Genomic DNA, 22,740 nt, shown 5'->3' with positions numbered 1-22,740 from the left:
TAGGGTTAGGGTGAGAGCTAGGGTTAGTGTTAGGTGTTAGTGTTAGTGTTAGGGTTAGAGTTACAGTTAGGTTTAAATTTAGTGTTAGGGTTAGGTTAGGTTTAGGGTTACGGTTGGGGTAAGGGTTAGGTATAGGTTAAGTGTTAGGTTTAGGGTTCGGGTTAGGGTTAGGGTTAGGTTTGGGGTTACGTTTAGGGTGAGAGTGTTAGGGTTAGGGTTATGGTTAGGGTTAGGTTTATGGTTAGGGTTAGTGTTAGTGTTAGGTTAGGGTTAGGGTTGGGGTTAGTTTTAGGTTTAGAGTTAGGGTTAGTGTTAGTGTAAGGTTTAGAGCGTTAGAGGGTAAAGGTTAGGGATTGGTTTAGGTTTAGGGTTAGACGGTTAGGTTTAGGGTTAAGGTTAGGTTTAGGGTAAGGCTTAGATTTAGGATTAGGGTTAGTGTTAGGTTTAGCATTATGGGTGTTATTAGGGTTAGGGTTAGGGTTAGGGTTAGGGTTAGTTTTAGGGTTTAGGGTTAGGTTTAGGGTTGGAGTGAGTGTTAGGGTTAGGTTTGGGTTACTTTTAGGGTGAGAGTGTTAGAGTTAGGGTTATGGTTAGGGTTAGTTTTATGGTTAGGGTTAGTGTTAGTGTTAGTGTTAGGTTAGGGTTAGGGTTAGGGTTAGTTTAGGTTTAGAGTTAGGGTTAGTGTTAGTGTTAGGTTTAGAGCGTTAGAGGGTTAGGGTTAGGGATTGGATTAGGTTTAGGGTTAGAGGGTTAGGGTTAGGGTTAAGGTTAGGTTTAGGGTAAGGCTTAGGTTTAGGATTAGGGTTAGTGTTAGCGTTAGCATTTTGGGTGTTATTAGTGATAGGGTTAGTTTTAGAGTTATAGGGTTGGATGTTTAGGGATAGGGTTATGGTTATGTTTAGGTTTAGAGTGTTGGGGTAAGCGTTAGCGTTAGGTTTAGAGGGTTAGGGTGGGTCTTATGGTCAGTGTTAGCGTTAGGATTGGAGGGGAGTTTTAGTGTGAGGGTTAGGGTTTGGGTTATGGTTAGTGTCAGAGGGTTAGAGGTTAGGTTTAGGGTTTGGGTTAGGTTTAGCGTAAGGGCCTTAGGGATAGGGTTAGTGTTAGAGTGTTAGTTTTAGGGTTAGGTTTATGTTTAGGATTAGGGTTAGGGTTAGAGTGTTAGAGGGTTTGGGTTCGGGTTACTGTTAGGGATATGGTTAGCATTAGAGACATTGTTAGCATTAGGGTTAGGGTTAGGGTTCACATTAGAGGATTTTAGTTAGACTTATGGTTAGAGGGTTAGTGTTAGGTTTCGGTTAGGGTAAGGGTTAGGGTTAGGGCGAAGGTTAGATGATTGGATGGTTAGTGTTCGGGTTATCGTTATGGATAGTGTTAGAGTTAGAGTTAGGGTTAATGTTACTGTTAGGGTTAGGGTTAAGGTTTGTGTTAGGGTTTAGTGCTAGGGTTAGTGTTAGGACTAGGTTTAGTGTTAGGTGTTAGGGTTAGTGTTAGGGTTAGAGTTACAGTTAGCGTTAGATTTAGTGTTAGGGTTATGTTAGGTTTAGGATTAGTGTTGGTGTAAGAGTAAGGTTTAGGTTAAGTGTCAGGGTTAGGGTAGGGTTATGGTTAGGGTTAGGGTTAGTGTTACGTTAGGGTTAGGGTAACGGTTAAGGTTAGAATTAGGTTTGGGTGACGGTTGGGTTTAGGGTTATGGCTAGGTTTAGGGTTAGGATTAGAGGATAAGTGTTAGGGTTATGTTTAGAGAGTTAGAGGGTTAGTGTTAGGGTTAGGGTTAAGGTTAGGGTTAGGGAGTTATGGTTAGGGTTATTGTTAGGGTTTGAGGGTTAGTATTAGTGTTAGGGAGAGAGGGTTATGGCTAGGGATAGGTTTAGGGTTAGGGTTAGAGTTAGGGTTAGTTTTAGGGTTAGGGTTAAGGTTAGGGTTTATGGTTAGGGTTAGGGTTCCGGTTAGGGTTAGTTTTTGGTTTAGGGTTAGGGTTAGGGTTAGTGTTAGGGTAGGATTAGGGTTGGAGAGTTGGAAGTTTAGGGTTAGGGTTATGGTTATGGTTAGGTTTAGAGGGTTGGGGTTAGCGTTAGGGTTAGGTTTAGAGTGTTAAGTTTTGTCTTAGGGTCAGTGTTAGCGTTAGGATTAGAGGTTAGGTTTAGTGTTAGGGTTAGGTTTAGGGTTATGGTTATGGTCAGAGGATTAGAGGTTACTTTTAGCGTTTGGGTTAGGTTTAGGGTTAGAGGCTTAGGGATAGGATTAGGGGTAGAGTGTTAGTTTTTGGTTAGGTTTAGGTTTATGGTTAGGGTTATGGTTAGGGATAGAGTGTTAGACATTTAGGATTCGGATTAGTGTTACGGATATGGTTTACATTAGAGGGTTATTCTTACTATTAGGGTTAGGGTTAGGGTTCAGGTTAGAGGATTATGGCTAGACTTATGGTTAGAGGGTTAGTGTAAGGGTTCGGGTTTAGGTAAGGGTTAGGGTTAGGGTTAGGTTTAGTGTTAGGTTTAGGGTTAGTGTTAGGCTTAGGGTTAGTTTTAGGTCTAGTGTTATACGATTGGATGGATAGTGTTAGTGTTATGGTTATAGGTAGGGTTAGTGGTAGAGTTAGAGTTGCTGTTACTGTAAGGTTAGGGTTAAGTTTTGTGTTAGGGTTTAGGGTTATGGTTAGTATTAGGCCTAGGGTTAGGGTTAGGGTTAGGGTTAGAGATACAGTAATTGTTAGATTTAATGTTAGGGTTGGGTAAGGATTAGGGTTAGGGTTGGGGTAAGGGTAAGGTTTAGGTTAAGGGTTAGGTTTAGGGTTAGGGTGAGGGTTAGGGTTAGGTTTGGGCTTATGTTTAGGGTGAGAGTGTTAGGGTTAGGGTTATGGTTAGGGTTAGGTTTATGGTTAGGTTTAGTGTTAGTGTTAGGGTTAGGGTTAGGGTTAGAGTAAGTGTTAGAGTTATGGTTAGTGTTTGGGTTAGGGTAACGGTTAGGTTTAGGGTTAGGTTTGGGTGACGGTTGGGTTTAGGGTTATTGTTTGGCTTATGGTTAGGATTAGAGGGTAAGTGTTAGGGTTATATTTAGAGAGGTAGAGGGTTAGGGATAAGTTTTAGGTTAAGGTTAGGGTTAGAGGGTTACGGTTAGGGTTAGGGTTAGTGTTTGAGGGTTAGTATTAGTGTTAGGGTTAGAAGGTTAGGGCTAGGGATAGGGTTAGTGTTAGGGTTAGAGTTAGGGTTAGTTTTAGGGTTAGAGTTAGGGTTAGGCTTTAGGGTTAGGATTAGGTTTAAGGTTAGTTTTAGTGTTATAGTTAGGGTTAGGATTAGGGTTAGTGTTAGGTTTAGGGTTAGGGTTAGTGTTAGGGTTAGGGTTAGAGCGTTAGAGGGTTAGGGTTACGGATATGGTTAGGGTTATGGTTAGGGTTAGAGTTAGGGTTAGGGTTAGGTTTAGGTTTAGGGTTAGGGTTAGTGTTAGTGTTAGGGTTAGAGCATTAGAGGGTTAGGGTTAGGAATAGGGTTAGGTTTAGGGTTAGAGGGTTAGGGTTAGGGTTAAGGTTAGGTTTAGCGTAAGGCTTAGGTTTAGGATTAGGGTTAGTGTTAGGGTTAGCATTAAGGTTAGTATTGGGGTTAGAGTTAGGGTTAGGTTTAGTATTAGAGGGTTGGATGTTTAGGGTTAGGGTTATGGTTATGGTTAGGGTTAGAGGGTTGGGGTAAGGGTTAGGGTTAGGTTTAGAGGGTTAGGGTGGGTCTTACGTCAGGGTTAGGGTTAGGATTATAGGTTAGTTTCAGTGTGAGGATTAGGGTTAGTGTTATATTTAGTGTCAGGATTAGAGATTAGGTTTAGGGTTTGGGTTAGGGTTAGCGTAAGAGGCTTAGGGATAGGGTTAGTGTTAGAGTATTAGTTTCAAGGTTAGGGTTAGTTTTAGGCTTAGGGTAAGGGTTAGAGGGTCAGAGGGTTAGGGTTCGTTTTATTGTTACGGATATGTTTAGCATTAGAGTGTTATTGTTAGGATTAGGGTAAGGGTTCGGGTTAGGGTAAGGGTTAGGGTTAGGGCTAGGGTTAGACGATTGGATGGTTAGTGTTAGGGTTATGTTTATGGATAGGGTTAGGGTTAGAGTTAGAATTACTGTTACTGTTAAGGTTAGGTTTAAGGTTTGTGTTAGGGTTTAGCGTTAGGTTTAGGGTTAGGGCTAGGGTTTGTGTTAGGTGTCAGTGTTAGTGTCATTGTTACAGTTACAGTTAGGTTTAGATTTAGTTTTAGGGTTAGGTTAGTTTTAGGGTTAGAGTTGAGGAAAGGGTCAGGTTTAGGTTAATGGTCAGGTTTAGGGTTAGGGTGAGGGTTCGGGTTAGGTTTGGGGTTACTGGGTTAGGGTGAGGGTTCGGGTTAGGTTTGGGGTTACTTTTAGGGTGAGACTGTTAGGGTTAGGGTTATGTTTAGGGTTAGGTTTATGGTTAGGGTTAGTGTTAGTGTTAGCGTTAGGGTTAGGGTTATAGTAAGTGTTAGGGTTAGGGTTACTGTTTGGTTTAGGGTAACTGTTAGGGTTAGGATTAGGTTTGGGTGACGGTTGAGTTTAGGGTTATGGTTAGGCTTAGGGTTAGGATTAGAGGGTAAGTGTTAGGGTTATGTTTAGAGAGTTAGAGGGTTAGGGTTAGGGTTGGGGATAAGGTTAGCTTACAGTGTTACAGTTAGGGGTAGGGTTAGGTTTTGAGGGGTAGTATTAGTGTTAGGGTTAGAGGGTTAGGGCTAGGGCTAGGGTTAGGGTTAGAGTCAGGGTTAGTTTTAGGGTTAGGGTTAAGGTTTAGGGTTAGGGTTAGGGTTAGGGTTAGTTTTATTGTTATGGTTAGGGTTAGGTTTAGGGTTCGAGTTTTAGGGTTAGAGTTAGCGTTAGTGTTAGTTTAGGGTTAGGGTTAGGCTTAGTGGGTTAGAGGGTTAGGGTTCGGGTTAGTGTAAGGGATATGGTTAGCAGTAGAGGGTTATTGTTAGGATAAGGGTTAGGGATAGGGTTCACGTTAGAGGATTATAGTTAGACTTATATTTAGAGGGTTAGGGTTAGGGATTGGGTTAGGGTAAGATTTAGGGTTAGGGCTAGGGTTAGACGATTGGATGGTTAGTGTTAGGGTTATGGTTATGGATAGGGTTAGGGTTAGAGTTAGAGTTACTGTTACTGTTAGGGTTAGGGTTAAGTTTTGTGTTAGGGTTTAGGGTTAGGGTTAGTGTTAGGGGTAGGGGTAGGGTTAGGGTAAGGGTTAGAGTTACAGTAATAGTTAGATTTAATGTTAGTGTTAGGTTAGTTTGAGGGTTAGGGTTGGGGAAAATTTAAGGTTTAAGTTAAGGGTTAGGTTTAGGGTTAGGGTGATGGTTTGGGTTAGGGTTAGGTTTGGGGTTATGTTTAGGGTGAGAGTGTTAGGGTTATGGTTATGGTTAGGGTTAGGTTTATGGTTATGGTTAGGGTTAGGTTTATGGTTATGGTTAGTGTTAGGGTTAGTGTTAGAGTAATTGTTCGGGTTAGGGTTAGTGTTTGGGTTAGGGTAACGGTTAGGGTTAGGATTAGGTTTGGGTGATGGTTGGGATTAGGGTTATGGTTAGGCTTAGGGTTAGGATTAGTGGGTAAGTGTTAGAGTTATGTTTAGAGAGGTAGAGGGTTAGGGTTAGGGTTGGGGTTAAGGTTAGGGTTAGAGGGTTATGGTTAGGGTTCGTGTTAGGGTTTGAGGGTTAGTATTAGTGTTAGGGTTAGAGGGTTAGGGCTAGGGATAGGGTTAGGGTGGCTTAGAGTTGGGCTTAGTTTTAGGGTTAGGGGTAGGTTTAGTTTTTATGGTTATGGTTAGGGTTAGTTTTAGTGTTAGGGTTATGGTTAGGGTTAGTGTTAGGGTTAGGGTTAGGTTTAGGTTTAGGGTTAGTGTTAGGGTTAGGTTTAGAGGGTTAGAGGGTTAGGGTTAGGGATATGGTTAGGCTTAGGGTTAGGGTTAGTGTTAGTGTTAGCGTTAGGGTTACGTTTAGGTGTAGGGTTAGGGTTAGTATTAGTGTTAGGGTTAGAGCGTTAGAGGTTTAGGGTTAGGGATAGGGTTAGGCTTAGGGTTAGAGGGTTAGGGTTAAGGTTAAGTTTAGGTTTAGTGTAAGGCTTAGGTTTAGGATTCGGGTTAGTGTTAGTTTTAGCATTAAGGTTATTATTGTGGTTTGGGTTAGGGTTAGGTTTAGGATTAGAGGATTGATTTTTTAGGGTTAGGGTTATTGTTATGGTTAGGTTTAGAGGGTTGGGGTGAGCATAAGGTTTAGGTTTAGAGGGTTAGGGTGGGTCTTTGGTTCAGGTTTAGCGTTAGGATTAGAGGTTAGGCTTAGTGTGAGGGTTAGGGTTAGGCTTATGTTTAGTGTCAGAGGGTTAGAGTTTAGGCTTAGGGTTCGGGTTAGGGTTAGGGCTAGGGTTAGACGATTGGATGGTTAGTGTTAGGGTTATGTTTATGGATAGGGTAGGGGTAGAGTTAGAATTACTGTTACTGTTAGGGTTAGGTTTAAGGTTTGTGTTAGGGTTTAGTGTTAGGGTTAGGGTGAGAGCTAGGGTTAGTGTTAGGTGTTAGTGTTAGTGTTAGGGTTAGAGTTACAGTTAGGTTTAAATTTAGTGTTAGGGTTAGGTTAGGTTTAGGGTTAGGGTTGGGGTAAGGGTTAGGTATAGGTTAAGTGTTAAGTTTAGGGTTCGGGTTAGGGTTAGGGTTAGGTTTGGGGTTATGTTTAGGGTGAGAGTGTTAGGGTTAGGGTTATGGTTAGGGTTAGGTTTATGGTTAGGGTTAGTGTTAGTGTTAGGTTAGGGTTAGGGTTGGGGTTAGTTTTAGGTTTAGAGTTAGGGTTAGTGTTAGTGTAAGGTTTAGAGCGTTAGAGGGTAAAGGTTAGGGATTGGTTTAGGTTTAGGGTTAGACGGTTAGGTTTAGGGTTAAGGTTAGGTTTAGGGTAAGGCTTAGATTTAGGATTAGGGTTAGTGTTAGGTTTAGCATTATGGGTGTTATTAGGGTTAGGGTTAGGGTTAGGGTTAGTTTTAGGGTTTAGGGTTAGGTTTAGGGTTGGAGTGAGGGTTAGGGTTAGGTTTGGGTTACTTTTAGGGTGAGAGTGTTAGAGTTAGGGTTATGGTTAGGGTTAGTTTTATGGTTAGGGTTAGTGTTAGTGTTAGTGTTAGGTTAGGGTTAGGGTTAGGGTTAGTTTAGGTTTAGAGTTAGGGTTAGTGTTAGTGTTAGGTTTAGAGTGTTAGAGGGTTAGGGTTAGGGATTGGATTAGGTTTAGGGTTAGAGGGTTAGGGTTAGGGTTAAGGTTAGGTTTAGGGTAAGGCTTAGGTTTAGGATTAGGGTTAGTGTTAGCGTTAGCATTTTGGGTGTTATTAGTGATAGGGTTAGTTTTAGAGTTATAGGGTTGGATGTTTAGGGATAGGGTTATGGTTATGTTTAGGTTTAGAGTGTTGGGGTAAGCGTTAGCGTTAGGTTTAGAGGGTTAGGGTGGGTCTTATGGTCAGTGTTAGCGTTAGGATTGGAGGGGAGTTTTAGTGTGAGGGTTAGGGTTTGGGTTATGGTTAGTGTCAGAGGGTTAGAGGTTAGGTTTAGGGTTTGGGTTAGGTTTAGCGTAAGGGCCTTAGGGATAGGGTTAGTGTTAGAGTGTTAGTTTTAGGGTTAGGTTTATGTTTAGGATTAGGGTTAGGGTTAGAGTGTTAGAGGGTTTGGGTTCGGGTTACTGTTAGGGATATGGTTAGCATTAGAGACATTGTTAGCATTAGGGTTAGGGTTAGGGTTCACATTAGAGGATTTTAGTTAGACTTATGGTTAGAGGGTTAGTGTTAGGTTTCGGGTTAGGGTAAGGGTTAGGGTTAGGGCGAAGGTTAGATGATTGGATGGTTAGTGTTCGGGTTATGGTTATGGATAGTGTTAGAGTTAGAGTTAGGGTTAATGTTACTGTTAGGGTTAGGGTTAAGGTTTGTGTTAGGGTTTAGTGCTAGGGTTAGTGTTAGGACTAGGTTTAGTGTTAGGTGTTAGGGTTAGTGTTAGGGTTAGAGTTACAGTTAGCGTTAGATTTAGTGTTAGGGTTATGTTAGGTTTAGGATTAGTGTTGGGGTAAGAGTAAGGTTTAGGTTAAGTGTCAGGGTTAGGGTAGGGTTAGGGTTAGGGTTAGGGTTAGTGTTACGTTAGGGTTAGGGTAACGGTTAAGGTTAGAATTAGGTTTGGGTGACGGTTGGGTTTAGGGTTATGGCTAGGTTTAGGGTTAGGATTAGAGGATAAGTGTTAGGGTTATGTTTAGAGAGTTAGAGGGTTAGTGTTAGGGTTAGGGTTAAGGTTAGGGTTAGGGGGTTATGGTTAGGGTTATTGTTAGGGTTTGAGGGTTAGTATTAGTGTTAGGGAGAGAGGGTTATGGCTAGGGATAGGTTTAGGGTTAGGGTTAGAGTTAGGGTTAGTTTTAGGGTTAGGGTTAAGGTTAGGGTTTATGGTTAGGGTTAGGGTTCCGGTTAGGGTTAGTTTTTGGTTTAGGGTTAGGGTTAGGGTTAGTGTTAGGGTAGGATTAGGGTTGGAGAGTTGGAAGTTTAGGGTTAGGGTTATGGTTATGGTTAGGTTTAGAGGGTTGGGGTTAGCGTTAGGGTTAGGTTTAGAGTGTTAAGTTTTGTCTTAGGGTCAGTGTTAGCGTTAGGATTAGAGGTTAGGTTTAGTGTTAGGGTTAGGTTTAGGGTTATGGTTATGGTCAGAGGATTAGAGGTTACTTTTAGGGTTTGGGTTAGGTTTAGGGTTAGAGGCTTAGGGATAGGATTAGGGGTAGAGTGTTAGTTTTTGGTTAGGTTTAGGTTTATGGTTAGGGTTATGGTTAGGGATAGAGTGTTAGACATTTAGGATTCGGATTAGTGTTACGGATATGGTTTACATTAGAGGGTTATTCTTACTATTAGGGTTAGGGTTAGGGTTCAGGTTAGAGGATTATGGCTAGACTTATGGTTAGAGGGTTAGTGTAAGGGTTCGGGTTTAGGTAAGGGTTAGGGTTAGGGTTAGGTTTAGTGTTAGGTTTAGGGTTAGTGTTAGGCTTAGGGTTAGTTTTAGGTCTAGTGTTATACGATTGGATGGATAGTGTTAGTGTTATGGTTATAGGTAGGGTTAGTGGTAGAGTTAGAGTTGCTGTTACTGTAAGGTTAGGGTTAAGTTTTGTGTTAGGGTTTAGGGTTATGGTTAGTATTAGGCCTAGGGTTAGGGTTAGGGTTAGGGTTAGAGATACAGTAATTGTTAGATTTAATGTTAGGGTTGGGTAAGGATTAGGGTTAGGGTTGGGGTAAGGGTAAGGTTTAGGTTAAGGGTTAGGTTTAGGGTTAGGGTGAGGGTTAGGGTTAGGTTTGGGCTTATGTTTAGGGTGAGAGTGTTAGGGTTAGGGTTATGGTTAGGGTTAGGTTTATGGTTAGGTTTAGTGTTAGTGTTAGGGTTAGGGTTAGGGTTAGAGTAAGTGTTAGAGTTATGGTTAGTGTTTGGGTTAGGGTAACGGTTAGGTTTAGGGTTAGGTTTGGGTGACGGTTGGGTTTAGGGTTATTGTTTGGCTTATGGTTAGGATTAGAGGGTAAGTGTTAGGGTTATATTTAGAGAGGTAGAGGGTTAGGGATAAGTTTTAGGTTAAGGTTAGGGTTAGAGGGTTACGGTTAGGGTTAGGGTTAGTGTTTGAGGGTTAGTATTAGTGTTAGGGTTAGAAGGTTAGGGCTAGGGATAGGGTTAGTGTTAGGGTTAGAGTTAGGGTTAGTTTTAGGGTTAGAGTTAGGGTTAGGCTTTAGGGTTAGGATTAGGTTTAAGGTTAGTTTTAGTGTTATAGTTAGGGTTAGGATTAGGGTTAGTGTTAGGTTTAGGGTTAGGGTTAGTGTTAGGGTTAGGGTTAGAGCGTTAGAGGGTTAGGGTTACGGATATGGTTAGGGTTATGGTTAGGGTTAGAGTTAGGGTTAGGGTTAGGTTTAGGTTTAGGGTTAGGGTTAGTGTTAGTGTTAGGGTTAGAGCATTAGAGGGTTAGGGTTAGGAATAGGGTTAGGTTTAGGGTTAGAGGGTTAGGGTTAGGGTTAAGGTTAGGTTTAGCGTAAGGCTTAGGTTTAGGATTAGGGTTAGTGTTAGGGTTAGCATTAAGGTTAGTATTGGGGTTAGAGTTAGGGTTAGGTTTAGTATTAGAGGGTTGGATGTTTAGGGTTAGGGTTATGGTTATGGTTAGGGTTAGAGGGTTGGGGTAAGGGTTAGGGTTAGGTTTAGAGGGTTAGGGTGGGTCTTACGTCAGGGTTAGGGTTAGGATTATAGGTTAGTTTCAGTGTGAGGATTAGGGTTAGTGTTATATTTAGTGTCAGGATTAGAGATTAGGTTTAGGGTTTGGGTTAGGGTTAGCGTAAGAGGCTTAGGGATAGGGTTAGTGTTAGAGTATTAGTTTCAAGGTTAGGGTTAGTTTTAGGCTTAGGGTAAGGGTTAGAGGGTCAGAGGGTTAGGGTTCGTTTTATTGTTACGGATATGTTTAGCATTAGAGTGTTATTGTTAGGATTAGGGTAAGGGTTCGGGTTAGGGTAAGGGTTAGGGTTAGGGCTAGGGTTAGACGATTGGATGGTTAGTGTTAGGGTTATGTTTATGGATAGGGTTAGGGTTAGAGTTAGAATTACTGTTACTGTTAAGGTTAGGTTTAAGGTTTGTGTTAGGGTTTAGCGTTAGGTTTAGGGTTAGGGCTAGGGTTTGTGTTAGGTGTCAGTGTTAGTGTCATTGTTACAGTTACAGTTAGGTTTAGATTTAGTTTTAGGGTTAGGTTAGTTTTAGGGTTAGAGTTGAGGAAAGGGTCAGGTTTAGGTTAATGGTCAGGTTTAGGGTTAGGGTGAGGGTTCGGGTTAGGTTTGGGGTTACTGGGTTAGGGTGAGGGTTCGGGTTAGGTTTGGGGTTACTTTTAGGGTGAGACTGTTAGGGTTAGGGTTATGTTTAGGGTTAGGTTTATGGTTAGGGTTAGTGTTAGTGTTAGGGTTAGGGTTATAGTAAGTGTTAGGGTTAGGGTTACTGTTTGGTTTAGGGTAACTGTTAGGGTTAGGATTAGGTTTGGGTGACGGTTGAGTTTAGGGTTATGGTTAGGCTTAGGGTTAGGATTAGAGGGTAAGTGTTAGGGTTATGTTTAGAGAGTTAGAGGGTTAGGGTTAGGGTTGGGGATAAGGTTAGCTTACAGTGTTACGGTTAGGGGTAGGGTTAGTTTTTGAGGGGTAGTATTAGTGTTAGGGTTAGAGGGTTAGGGCTAGGGCTAGGGTTAGGGTTAGAGTCAGGGTTAGTTTTAGGGTTAGGGTTAAGGTTTAGGTTTAGGGTTAGGGTTAGGGTTAGTTTTATTGTTATGGTTAGGGTTAGGTTTAGGGTTCGAGTTTTAGGGTTAGAGTTAGCGTTAGGGTTAGTTTAGGGTTAGGGTTAGGCTTAGTGGGTTAGAGGGTTAGGGTTCGGGTTAGTGTAAGGGATATGGTTAGCAGTAGAGGGTTATTGTTAGGATAAGGGTTAGGGATAGGGTTCACGTTAGAGGATTATAGTTAGACTTATATTTAGAGGGTTAGGGTTAGGGATTGGGTTAGGGTAAGATTTAGGGTTAGGGCTAGGGTTAGACGATTGGATGGTTAGTGTTAGGGTTATGGTTATGGATAGGGTTAGGGTTAGAGTTAGAGTTACTGTTACTGTTAGGGTTAGGGTTAAGTTTTGTGTTAGGGTTTAGGGTTAGGGTTAGTGTTAGGGGTAGGGGTAAGGTTAGGGTAAGGGTTAGAGTTACAGTAATAGTTAGATTTAATGTTAGTGTTAGGTTAGTTTGAGGGTTAGGGTTGGGGAAAATTTAAGGTTTAAGTTAAGGGTTAGGTTTAGGGTTAGGGTGATGGTTTGGGTTAGGGTTAGGTTTGGGGTTATGTTTAGGGTGAGAGTGTTAGGGTTATGGTTATGGTTAGGGTTAGGTTTATGGTTATGGTTAGGGTTAGGTTTATGGTTATGGTTAGTGTTAGGGTTAGTGTTAGAGTAATTGTTCGGGTTAGGGTTAGTGTTTGGGTTAGGGTAACGGTTAGGGTTAGGATTAGGTTTGGGTGATGGTTGGGATTAGGGTTATGGTTAGGCTTAGGGTTAGGATTAGTGGGTAAGTGTTAGAGTTATGTTTAGAGAGGTAGAGGGTTAGGGTTAGGGTTGGGGTTAAGGTTAGGGTTAGAGGGTTATGGTTAGGGTTCGTGTTAGGGTTTGAGGGTTAGTATTAGTGTTAGGGTTAGAGGGTTAGGGCTAGGGATAGGGTTAGGGTGGCTTAGAGTTGGGCTTAGTTTTAGGGTTAGGGGTAGGTTTAGTTTTTATGGTTATGGTTAGGGTTAGTTTTAGTGTTAGGGTTATGGTTAGGGTTAGTGTTAGGGTTAGGGTTAGGTTTAGGTTTAGGGTTAGTGTTAGGGTTAGGTTTAGAGGGTTAGAGGGTTAGGGTTAGGGATATGGTTAGGCTTAGGGTTAGGGTTAGTGTTAGTGTTAGCGTTAGGGTTACGTTTAGGTGTAGGGTTAGGGTTAGTATTAGTGTTAGGGTTAGAGCGTTAGAGGTTTAGGGTTAGGGATAGGGTTAGGCTTAGGGTTAGAGGGTTAGGGTTAAGGTTAAGTTTAGGTTTAGTGTAAGGCTTAGGTTTAGGATTCGGGTTAGTGTTAGTTTTAGCATTAAGGTTATTATTGTGGTTTGGGTTAGGGTTAGGTTTAGGATTAGAGGATTGATTTTTTAGGGTTAGGGTTATTGTTATGGTTAGGTTTAGAGGGTTGGGGTGAGCATAAGGTTTAGGTTTAGAGGGTTAGGGTGGGTCTTTGGTTCAGGTTTAGCGTTAGGATTAGAGGTTAGGCTTAGTGTGAGGGTTAGGGTTAGGCTTATGTTTAGTGTCAGAGGGTTAGAGTTTAGGCTTAGGGTTCGGGTTAGGGTTAGGGCTAGGGTTAGACGATTGGATGGTTAGTGTTAGGGTTATGTTTATGGATAGGGTAGGGGTAGAGTTAGAATTACTGTTACTGTTAGGGTTAGGTTTAAGGTTTGTGTTAGGGTTTAGTGTTAGGGTTAGGGTGAGAGCTAGGGTTAGTGTTAGGTGTTAGTGTTAGTGTTAGGGTTAGAGTTACAGTTAGGTTTAAATTTAGTGTTAGGGTTAGGTTAGGTTTAGGGTTAGGGTTGGGGTAAGGGTTAGGTATAGGTTAAGTGTTAAGTTTAGGGTTCGGGTTAGGGTTAGGGTTAGGTTTGGGGTTATGTTTAGGGTGAGAGTGTTAGGGTTAGGGTTATGGTTAGGGTTAGGTTTATGGTTAGGGTTAGTGTTAGTGTTAGGTTAGGGTTAGGGTTGGGGTTAGTTTTAGGTTTAGAGTTAGGGTTAGTGTTAGTGTAAGGTTTAGAGCGTTAGAGGGTAAAGGTTAGGGATTGGTTTAGGTTTAGGGTTAGACGGTTAGGTTTAGGGTTAAGGTTAGGTTTAGGGTAAGGCTTAGATTTAGGATTAGGGTTAGTGTTAGGTTTAGCATTATGGGTGTTATTAGGGTTAGGGTTAGGGTTAGGGTTAGTTTTAGGGTTTAGGGTTAGGTTTAGGGTTGGAGTGAGGGTTAGGGTTAGGTTTGGGTTACTTTTAGGGTGAGAGTGTTAGAGTTAGGGTTATGGTTAGGGTTAGTTTTATGGTTAGGGTTAGTGTTAGTGTTAGTGTTAGGTTAGGGTTAGGGTTAGGGTTAGTTTAGGTTTAGAGTTAGGGTTAGTGTTAGTGTTAGGTTTAGAGTGTTAGAGGGTTAGGGTTAGGGATTGGATTAGGTTTAGGGTTAGAGGGTTAGGGTTAGGGTTAAGGTTAGGTTTAGGGTAAGGCTTAGGTTTAGGATTAGGGTTAGTGTTAGCGTTAGCATTTTGGGTGTTATTAGTGATAGGGTTAGTTTTAGAGTTATAGGGTTGGATGTTTAGGGATAGGGTTATGGTTATGTTTAGGTTTAGAGTGTTGGGGTAAGCGTTAGCGTTAGGTTTAGAGGGTTAGGGTGGGTCTTATGGTCAGTGTTAGCGTTAGGATTGGAGGGGAGTTTTAGTGTGAGGGTTAGGGTTTGGGTTATGGTTAGTGTCAGAGGGTTAGAGGTTAGGTTTAGGGTTTGGGTTAGGTTTAGCGTAAGGGCCTTAGGGATAGGGTTAGTGTTAGAGTGTTAGTTTTAGGGTTAGGTTTATGTTTAGGATTAGGGTTAGGGTTAGAGTGTTAGAGGGTTTGGGTTCGGGTTACTGTTAGGGATATGGTTAGCATTAGAGACATTGTTAGCATTAGGGTTAGGGTTAGGGTTCACATTAGAGGATTTTAGTTAGACTTATGGTTAGAGGGTTAGTGTTAGGTTTCGGGTTAGGGTAAGGGTTAGGGTTAGGGCGAAGGTTAGATGATTGGATGGTTAGTGTTCGGGTTATGGTTATGGATAGTGTTAGAGTTAGAGTTAGGGTTAATGTTACTGTTAGGGTTAGGGTTAAGGTTTGTGTTAGGGTTTAGTGCTAGGGTTAGTGTTAGGACTAGGTTTAGTGTTAGGTGTTAGGGTTAGTGTTAGGGTTAGAGTTACAGTTAGCGTTAGATTTAGTGTTAGGGTTATGTTAGGTTTAGGATTAGTGTTGGGGTAAGAGTAAGGTTTAGGTTAAGTGTCAGGGTTAGGGTAGGGTTAGGGTTAGGGTTAGGGTTAGTGTTACGTTAGGGTTAGGGTAACGGTTAAGGTTAGAATTAGGTTTGGGTGACGGTTGGGTTTAGGGTTATGGCTAGGTTTAGGGTTAGGATTAGAGGATAAGTGTTAGGGTTATGTTTAGAGAGTTAGAGGGTTAGTGTTAGGGTTAGGGTTAAGGTTAGGGTTAGGGGGTTATGGTTAGGGTTATTGTTAGGGTTTGAGGGTTAGTATTAGTGTTAGGGAGAGAGGGTTATGGCTAGGGATAGGTTTAGGGTTAGGGTTAGAGTTAGGGTTAGTTTTAGGGTTAGGGTTAAGGTTAGGGTTTATGGTTAGGGTTAGGGTTCCGGTTAGGGTTAGTTTTTGGTTTAGGGTTAGGGTTAGGGTTAGTGTTAGGGTAGGATTAGGGTTGGAGAGTTGGAAGTTTAGGGTTAGGGTTATGGTTATGGTTAGGTTTAGAGGGTTGGGGTTAGCGTTAGGGTTAGGTTTAGAGTGTTAAGTTTTGTCTTAGGGTCAGTGTTAGCGTTAGGATTAGAGGTTAGGTTTAGTGTTAGGGTTAGGTTTAGGGTTATGGTTATGGTCAGAGGATTAGAGGTTACTTTTAGGGTTTGGGTTAGGTTTAGGGTTAGAGGCTTAGGGATAGGATTAGGGGTAGAGTGTTAGTTTTTGGTTAGGTTTAGGTTTATGGTTAGGGTTATGGTTAGGGATAGAGTGTTAGACATTTAGGATTCGGATTAGTGTTACGGATATGGTTTACATTAGAGGGTTATTCTTACTATTAGGGTTAGGGTTAGGGTTCAGGTTAGAGGATTATGGCTAGACTTATGGTTAGAGGGTTAGTGTAAGGGTTCGGGTTTAGGTAAGGGTTAGGGTTAGGGTTAGGTTTAGTGTTAGGTTTAGGGTTAGTGTTAGGCTTAGGGTTAGTTTTAGGTCTAGTGTTATACGATTGGATGGATAGTGTTAGTGTTATGGTTATAGGTAGGGTTAGTGGTAGAGTTAGAGTTGCTGTTACTGTAAGGTTAGGGTTAAGTTTTGTGTTAGGGTTTAGGGTTATGGTTAGTATTAGGCCTAGGGTTAGGGTTAGGGTTAGGGTTAGAGATACAGTAATTGTTAGATTTAATGTTAGGGTTGGGTAAGGATTAGGGTTAGGGTTGGGGTAAGGGTAAGGTTTAGGTTAAGGGTTAGGTTTAGGGTTAGGGTGAGGGTTAGGGTTAGGTTTGGGCTTATGTTTAGGGTGAGAGTGTTAGGGTTAGGGTTATGGTTAGGGTTAGGTTTATGGTTAGGTTTAGTGTTAGTGTTAGGGTTAGGGTTAGGGTTAGAGTAAGTGTTAGAGTTATGGTTAGTGTTTGGGTTAGGGTAACGGTTAGGTTTAGGGTTAGGTTTGGGTGACGGTTGGGTTTAGGGTTATTGTTTGGCTTATGGTTAGGATTAGAGGGTAAGTGTTAGGGTTATATTTAGAGAGGTAGAGGGTTAGGGATAAGTTTTAGGTTAAGGTTAGGGTTAGAGGGTTACGGTTAGGGTTAGGGTTAGTGTTTGAGGGTTAGTATTAGTGTTAGGGTTAGAAGGTTAGGGCTAGGGATAGGGTTAGTGTTAGGGTTAGAGTTAGGGTTAGTTTTAGGGTTAGAGTTAGGGTTAGGCTTTAGGGTTAGGATTAGGTTTAAGGTTAGTTTTAGTGTTATAGTTAGGGTTAGGATTAGGGTTAGTGTTAGGTTTAGGGTTAGGGTTAGTGTTAGGGTTAGGGTTAGAGCGTTAGAGGGTTAGGGTTACGGATATGGTTAGGGTTATGGTTAGGGTTAGAGTTAGGGTTAGGGTTAGGTTTAGGTTTAGGGTTAGGGTTAGTGTTAGTGTTAGGGTTAGAGCATTAGAGGGTTAGGGTTAGGAATAGGGTTAGGTTTAGGGTTAGAGGGTTAGGGTTAGGGTTAAGGTTAGGTTTAGCGTAAGGCTTAGGTTTAGGATTAGGGTTAGTGTTAGGGTTAGCATTAAGGTTAGTATTGGGGTTAGAGTTAGGGTTAGGTTTAGTATTAGAGGGTTGGATGTTTAGGGTTAGGGTTATGGTTATGGTTAGGGTTAGAGGGTTGGGGTAAGGGTTAGGGTTAGGTTTAGAGGGTTAGGGTGGGTCTTACGTCAGGGTTAGGGTTAGGATTATAGGTTAGTTTCAGTGTGAGGATTAGGGTTAGTGTTATATTTAGTGTCAGGATTAGAGATTAGGTTTAGGGTTTGGGTTAGGGTTAGCGTAAGAGGCTTAGGGATAGGGTTAGTGTTAGAGTATTAGTTTCAAGGTTAGGGTTAGTTTTAGGCTTAGGGTAAGGGTTAGAGGGTCAGAGGGTTAGGGTTCGTTTTATTGTTACGGATATGTTTAGCATTAGAGTGTTATTGTTAGGATTAGGGTAAGGGTTCGGGTTAGGGTAAGGGTTAGGGTTAGGGCTAGGGTTAGACGATTGGATGGTTAGTGTTAGGGTTATGTTTATGGATAGGGTTAGGGTTAGAGTTAGAATTACTGTTACTGTTAAGGTTAGGTTTAAGGTTTGTGTTAGGGTTTAGCGTTAGGTTTAGGGTTAGGGCTAGGGTTTGTGTTAGGTGTCAGTGTTAGTGTCATTGTTACAGTTACAGTTAGGTTTAGATTTAGTTTTAGGGTTAGGTTAGTTTTAGGGTTAGAGTTGAGGAAAGGGTCAGGTTTAGGTTAATGGTCAGGTTTAGGGTTAGGGTGAGGGTTCGGGTTAGGTTTGGGGTTACTGGGTTAGGGTGAGGGTTCGGGTTAGGTTTGGGGTTACTTTTAGGGTGAGACTGTTAGGGTTAGGGTTATGTTTAGGGTTAGGTTTATGGTTAGGGTTAGTGTTAGTGTTAGGGTTAGGGTTATAGTAAGTGTTAGGGTTAGGGTTACTGTTTGGTTTAGGGTAACTGTTAGGGTTAGGATTAGGTTTGGGTGACGGTTGAGTTTAGGGTTATGGTTAGGCTTAGGGTTAGGATTAGAGGGTAAGTGTTAGGGTTATGTTTAGAGAGTTAGAGGGTTAGGGTTAGGGTTGGGGATAAGGTTAGCTTACAGTGTTACGGTTAGGGGTAGGGTTAGTTTTTGAGGGGTAGTATTAGTGTTAGGGTTAGAGGGTTAGGGCTAGGGCTAGGGTTAGGGTTAGAGTCAGGGTTAGTTTTAGGGTTAGGGTTAAGGTTTAGGTTTAGGGTTAGGGTTAGGGTTAGTTTTATTGTTATGGTTAGGGTTAGGTTTAGGGTTCGAGTTTTAGGGTTAGAGTTAGCGTTAGGGTTAGTTTAGGGTTAGGGTTAGGCTTAGTGGGTTAGAGGGTTAGGGTTCGGGTTAGTGTAAGGGATATGGTTAGCAGTAGAGGGTTATTGTTAGGATAAGGGTTAGGGATAGGGTTCACGTTAGAGGATTATAGTTAGACTTATATTTAGAGGGTTAGGGTTAGGGATTGGGTTAGGGTAAGATTTAGGGTTAGGGCTAGGGTTAGACGATTGGATGGTTAGTGTTAGGGTTATGGTTATGGATAGGGTTAGGGTTAGAGTTAGAGTTACTGTTACTGTTAGGGTTAGGGTTAAGTTTTGTGTTAGGGTTTAGGGTTAGGGTTAGTGTTAGGGGTAGGGGTAAGGTTAGGGTAAGGGTTAGAGTTACAGTAATAGTTAGATTTAATGTTAGTGTTAGGTTAGTTTGAGGGTTAGGGTTGGGGAAAATTTAAGGTTTAAGTTAAGGGTTAGGTTTAGGGTTAGGGTGATGGTTTGGGTTAGGGTTAGGTTTGGGGTTATGTTTAGGGTGAGAGTGTTAGGGTTATGGTTATGGTTAGGGTTAGGTTTATGGTTATGGTTAGGGTTAGGTTTATGGTTATGGTTAGTGTTAGGGTTAGTGTTAGAGTAATTGTTCGGGTTAGGGTTAGTGTTTGGGTTAGGGTAACGGTTAGGGTTAGGATTAGGTTTGGGTGATGGTTGGGATTAGGGTTATGGTTAGGCTTAGGGTTAGGATTAGCGGGTAAGTGTTAGAGTTATGTTTAGAGAGGTAGAGCGTTAGGGTTAGGGTTGGGGTTAAGGTTAGGGTTAGAGGGTTATGGTTAGGGATCGTGTTAGGGTTTGAGGGTTAGTATTAGTGTTAGGGTTAGAGGGTTAGGGCTAGGGATAGGGTTAGGGTGGCTTAGAGTTGGGCTTAGTTTTAGGGTTAGGGTTAGGTTTAGTTTTTATGGTTATGGTTAGGGTTAGTTTTAGTGTTAGGGTTATGGTTAGGGTTAGTGTTAGGGTTAGGGTTAGGTTTAGGTTTAGTGTTAGGGTTAGGTTTAGAGGGTTAGAGGGTTAGGGTTAGGGATATGGTTAGGCTTAGGGTTAGGGTTAGGGTTAGTGTTAGCGTTAGGGTTACGTTTAGGTGTAGGGTTAGGGTTAGTATTAGTGTTAGGGTTAGAGCGTTAGAGGTTTAGGGTTAGGGATAGGGTTAGGCTTAGGGTTAGAGGGTTAGGGTTAAGGTTAAGTTTAGGTTTAGTGTAAGGCTTAGGTTTAGGATTCGGGTTAGTGTTAGTTTTAGCATTAAGGTTATTATTGTGGTTTGGGTTAGGGTTAGGTTTAGGATTAGAGGATTGATTTTTTAGGGTTAGGGTTATTGTTATGGTTAGGTTTAGAGGGTTGGGGTGAGCATAAGGTTTAGGTTTAGAGGGTTAGGGTGGGTCTTTGGTTCAGGTTTAGCGTTAGGATTAGAGGTTAGGCTTAGTGTGAGGGTTAGGGTTAGGCTGTTTAGTGTCAGAGGGTTAGAGTTTAGGCTTAGGGTTCGGGTTAGGGTTAGGGCTAGGGTTAGATGATTGGATGGTTAGTGTTAGGGTTATGTTTATGGATAGGGTAGGGGTAGAGTTAGAATTACTGTTACTGTTAGGGTTAGGTTTAAGGTTTGTGTTAGGGTTTAGTGTTAGGGTTAGGGTGAGAGCTAGGGTTAGTGTTAGGTGTTAGTGTTAGTGTTAGGGTTAGAGTTACAGTTAGGTTTAAATTTAGTGTTAGGGTTAGGTTAGGTTTAGGGTTACGGTTGGGGTAAGGGTTAGGTATAGGTTAAGTGTTAGGTTTAGGGTTCGGGTTAGGGTTAGGGTTAGGTTTGGGGTTACGTTTAGGGTGAGAGTGTTAGGGTTAGGGTTATGGTTAGGGTTAGGTTTATGGTTAGGGTTAGTGTTAGTGTTAGGTTAGGGTTAGGGTTGGGGTTAGTTTTAGGTTTAGAGTTAGGGTTAGTGTTAGTGTAAGGTTTAGAGCGTTAGAGGGTAAAGGTTAGGGATTGGTTTAGGTTTAGGGTTAGACGGTTAGGTTTAGGGTTAAGGTTAGGTTTAGGGTAAGGCTTAGATTTAGGATTAGGGTTAGTGTTAGGTTTAGCATTATGGGTGTTATTAGGGTTAGGGTTAGGGTTAGGGTTAGTTTTAGGGTTTAGGGTTAGGTTTAGGGTTGGAGTGAGTGTTAGGGTTAGGTTTGGGTTACTTTTAGGGTGAGAGTGTTAGAGTTAGGGTTATGGTTAGGGTTAGTTTTATGGTTAGGGTTAGTGTTAGTGTTAGTGTTAGGTTAGGGTTAGGGTTAGGGTTAGTTTAGGTTTAGAGTTAGGGTTAGTGTTAGTGTTAGGTTTAGAGCGTTAGAGGGTTAGGGTTAGGGATTGGATTAGGTTTAGGGTTAGAGGGTTAGGGTTAGGGTTAAGGTTAGGTTTAGGGTAAGGCTTAGGTTTAGGATTAGGGTTAGTGTTAGCGTTAGCATTTTGGGTGTTATTAGTGATAGGGTTAGTTTTAGAGTTATAGGGTTGGATGTTTAGGGATAGGGTTATGGTTATGTTTAGGTTTAGAGTGTTGGGGTAAGCGTTAGCGTTAGGTTTAGAGGGTTAGGGTGGGTCTTATGGTCAGTGTTAGCGTTAGGATTGGAGGGGAGTTTTAGTGTGAGGGTTAGGGTTTGGGTTATGGTTAGTGTCAGAGGGTTAGAGGTTAGGTTTAGGGTTTGGGTTAGGTTTAGCGTAAGGGCCTTAGGGATAGGGTTAGTGTTAGAGTGTTAGTTTTAGGGTTAGGTTTATGTTTAGGATTAGGGTTAGGGTTAGAGTGTTAGAGGGTTTGGGTTCGGGTTACTGTTAGGGATATGGTTAGCATTAGAGACATTGTTAGCATTAGGGTTAGGGTTAGGGTTCACATTAGAGGATTTTAGTTAGACTTATGGTTAGAGGGTTAGTGTTAGGTTTCGGTTAGGGTAAGGGTTAGGGTTAGGGCGAAGGTTAGATGATTGGATGGTTAGTGTTCGGGTTATCGTTATGGATAGTGTTAGAGTTAGAGTTAGGGTTAATGTTACTGTTAGGGTTAGGGTTAAGGTTTGTGTTAGGGTTTAGTGCTAGGGTTAGTGTTAGGACTAGGTTTAGTGTTAGGTGTTAGGGTTAGTGTTAGGGTTAGAGTTACAGTTAGCGTTAGATTTAGTGTTAGGGTTATGTTAGGTTTAGGATTAGTGTTGGGGTAAGAGTAAGGTTTAGGTTAAGTGTCAGGGTTAGGGTAGGGTTAGGGTTAGGGTTAGGGTTAGTGTTACGTTAGGGTTAGGGTAACGGTTAAGGTTAGAATTAGGTTTGGGTGACGGTTGGGTTTAGGGTTATGGCTAGGTTTAGGGTTAGGATTAGAGGATAAGTGTTAGGGTTATGTTTAGAGAGTTAGAGGGTTAGTGTTAGGGTTAGGGTTAAGGTTAGGGTTAGGGAGTTATGGTTAGGGTTATTGTTAGGGTTTGAGGGTTAGTATTAGTGTTAGGGAGAGAGGGTTATGGCTAGGGATAGGTTTAGGGTTAGGGTTAGAGTTAGGGTTAGTTTTAGGGTTAGGGTTAAGGTTAGGGTTTATGGTTAGGGTTAGGGTTCCGGTTAGGGTTAGTTTTTGGTTTAGGGTTAGGGTTAGGGTTAGTGTTAGGGTAGGATTAGGGTTGGAGAGTTGGAAGTTTAGGGTTAGGGTTATGGTTATGGTTAGGTTTAGAGGGTTGGGGTTAGCGTTAGGGTTAGGTTTAGAGTGTTAAGTTTTGTCTTAGGGTCAGTGTTAGCGTTAGGATTAGAGGTTAGGTTTAGTGTTAGGGTTAGGTTTAGGGTTATGGTTATGGTCAGAGGATTAGAGGTTACTTTTAGCGTTTGGGTTAGGTTTAGGGTTAGAGGCTTAGGGATAGGATTAGGGGTAGAGTGTTAGTTTTTGGTTAGGTTTAGGTTTATGGTTAGGGTTATGGTTAGGGATAGAGTGTTAGACATTTAGGATTCGGATTAGTGTTACGGATATGGTTTACATTAGAGGGTTATTCTTACTATTAGGGTTAGGGTTAGGGTTCAGGTTAGAGGATTATGGCTAGACTTATGGTTAGAGGGTTAGTGTAAGGGTTCGGGTTTAGGTAAGGGTTAGGGTTAGGGTTAGGTTTAGTGTTAGGTTTAGGGTTAGTGTTAGGCTTAGGGTTAGTTTTAGGTCTAGTGTTATACGATTGGATGGATAGTGTTAGTGTTATGGTTATAGGTAGGGTTAGTGTTAGAGTTAGAGTTGCTGTTACTGTAAGGTTAGGGTTAAGTTTTGTGTTAGGGTTTAGGGTTATGGTTAGTATTAGGCCTAGGGTTAGGGTTAGGGTTAGGGTTAGAGATACAGTAATTGTTAGATTTAATGTTAGGGTTGGGTAAGGATTAGGGTTAGGGTTGGGGTAAGGGTAAGGTTTAGGTTAAGGGTTAGGTTTAGGGTTAGGGTGAGGGTTAGGGTTAGGTTTGGGCTTATGTTTAGGGTGAGAGTGTTAGGGTTAGGGTTATGGTTAGGGTTAGGTTTATGGTTAGGTTTAGTGTTAGTGTTAGGGTTAGGGTTAGGGTTAGAGTAAGTGTTAGAGTTATGGTTAGTGTTTGGGTTAGGGTAACGGTTAGGTTTAGGGTTAGGTTTGGGTGACGGTTGGGTTTAGGGTTATTGTTTGGCTTATGGTTAGGATTAGAGGGTAAGTGTTAGGGTTATATTTAGAGAGGTAGAGGGTTAGGGATAAGTTTTAGGTTAAGGTTAGGGTTAGAGGGTTACGGTTAGGGTTAGGGTTAGTGTTTGAGGGTTAGTATTAGTGTTAGGGTTAGAAGGTTAGGGCTAGGGATAGGGTTAGTGTTAGGGTTAGAGTTAGGGTTAGTTTTAGGGTTAGAGTTAGGGTTAGGCTTTAGGGTTAGGATTAGGTTTAAGGTTAGTTTTAGTGTTATAG

Source organism: Cavia porcellus, unplaced genomic scaffold (assembly GCF_034190915.1).
Source record: "Cavia porcellus strain 051 isolate PalLab524CR breed Dunkin Hartley unplaced genomic scaffold, mCavPor4.1 scaffold_1, whole genome shotgun sequence".
NCBI classification, from domain to species: Eukaryota; Metazoa; Chordata; class Mammalia; order Rodentia; family Caviidae; genus Cavia; species Cavia porcellus.
The sequence above is the reverse complement of the archived record's forward strand: the minus strand, read 5'-3'. Positions refer to the sequence as shown.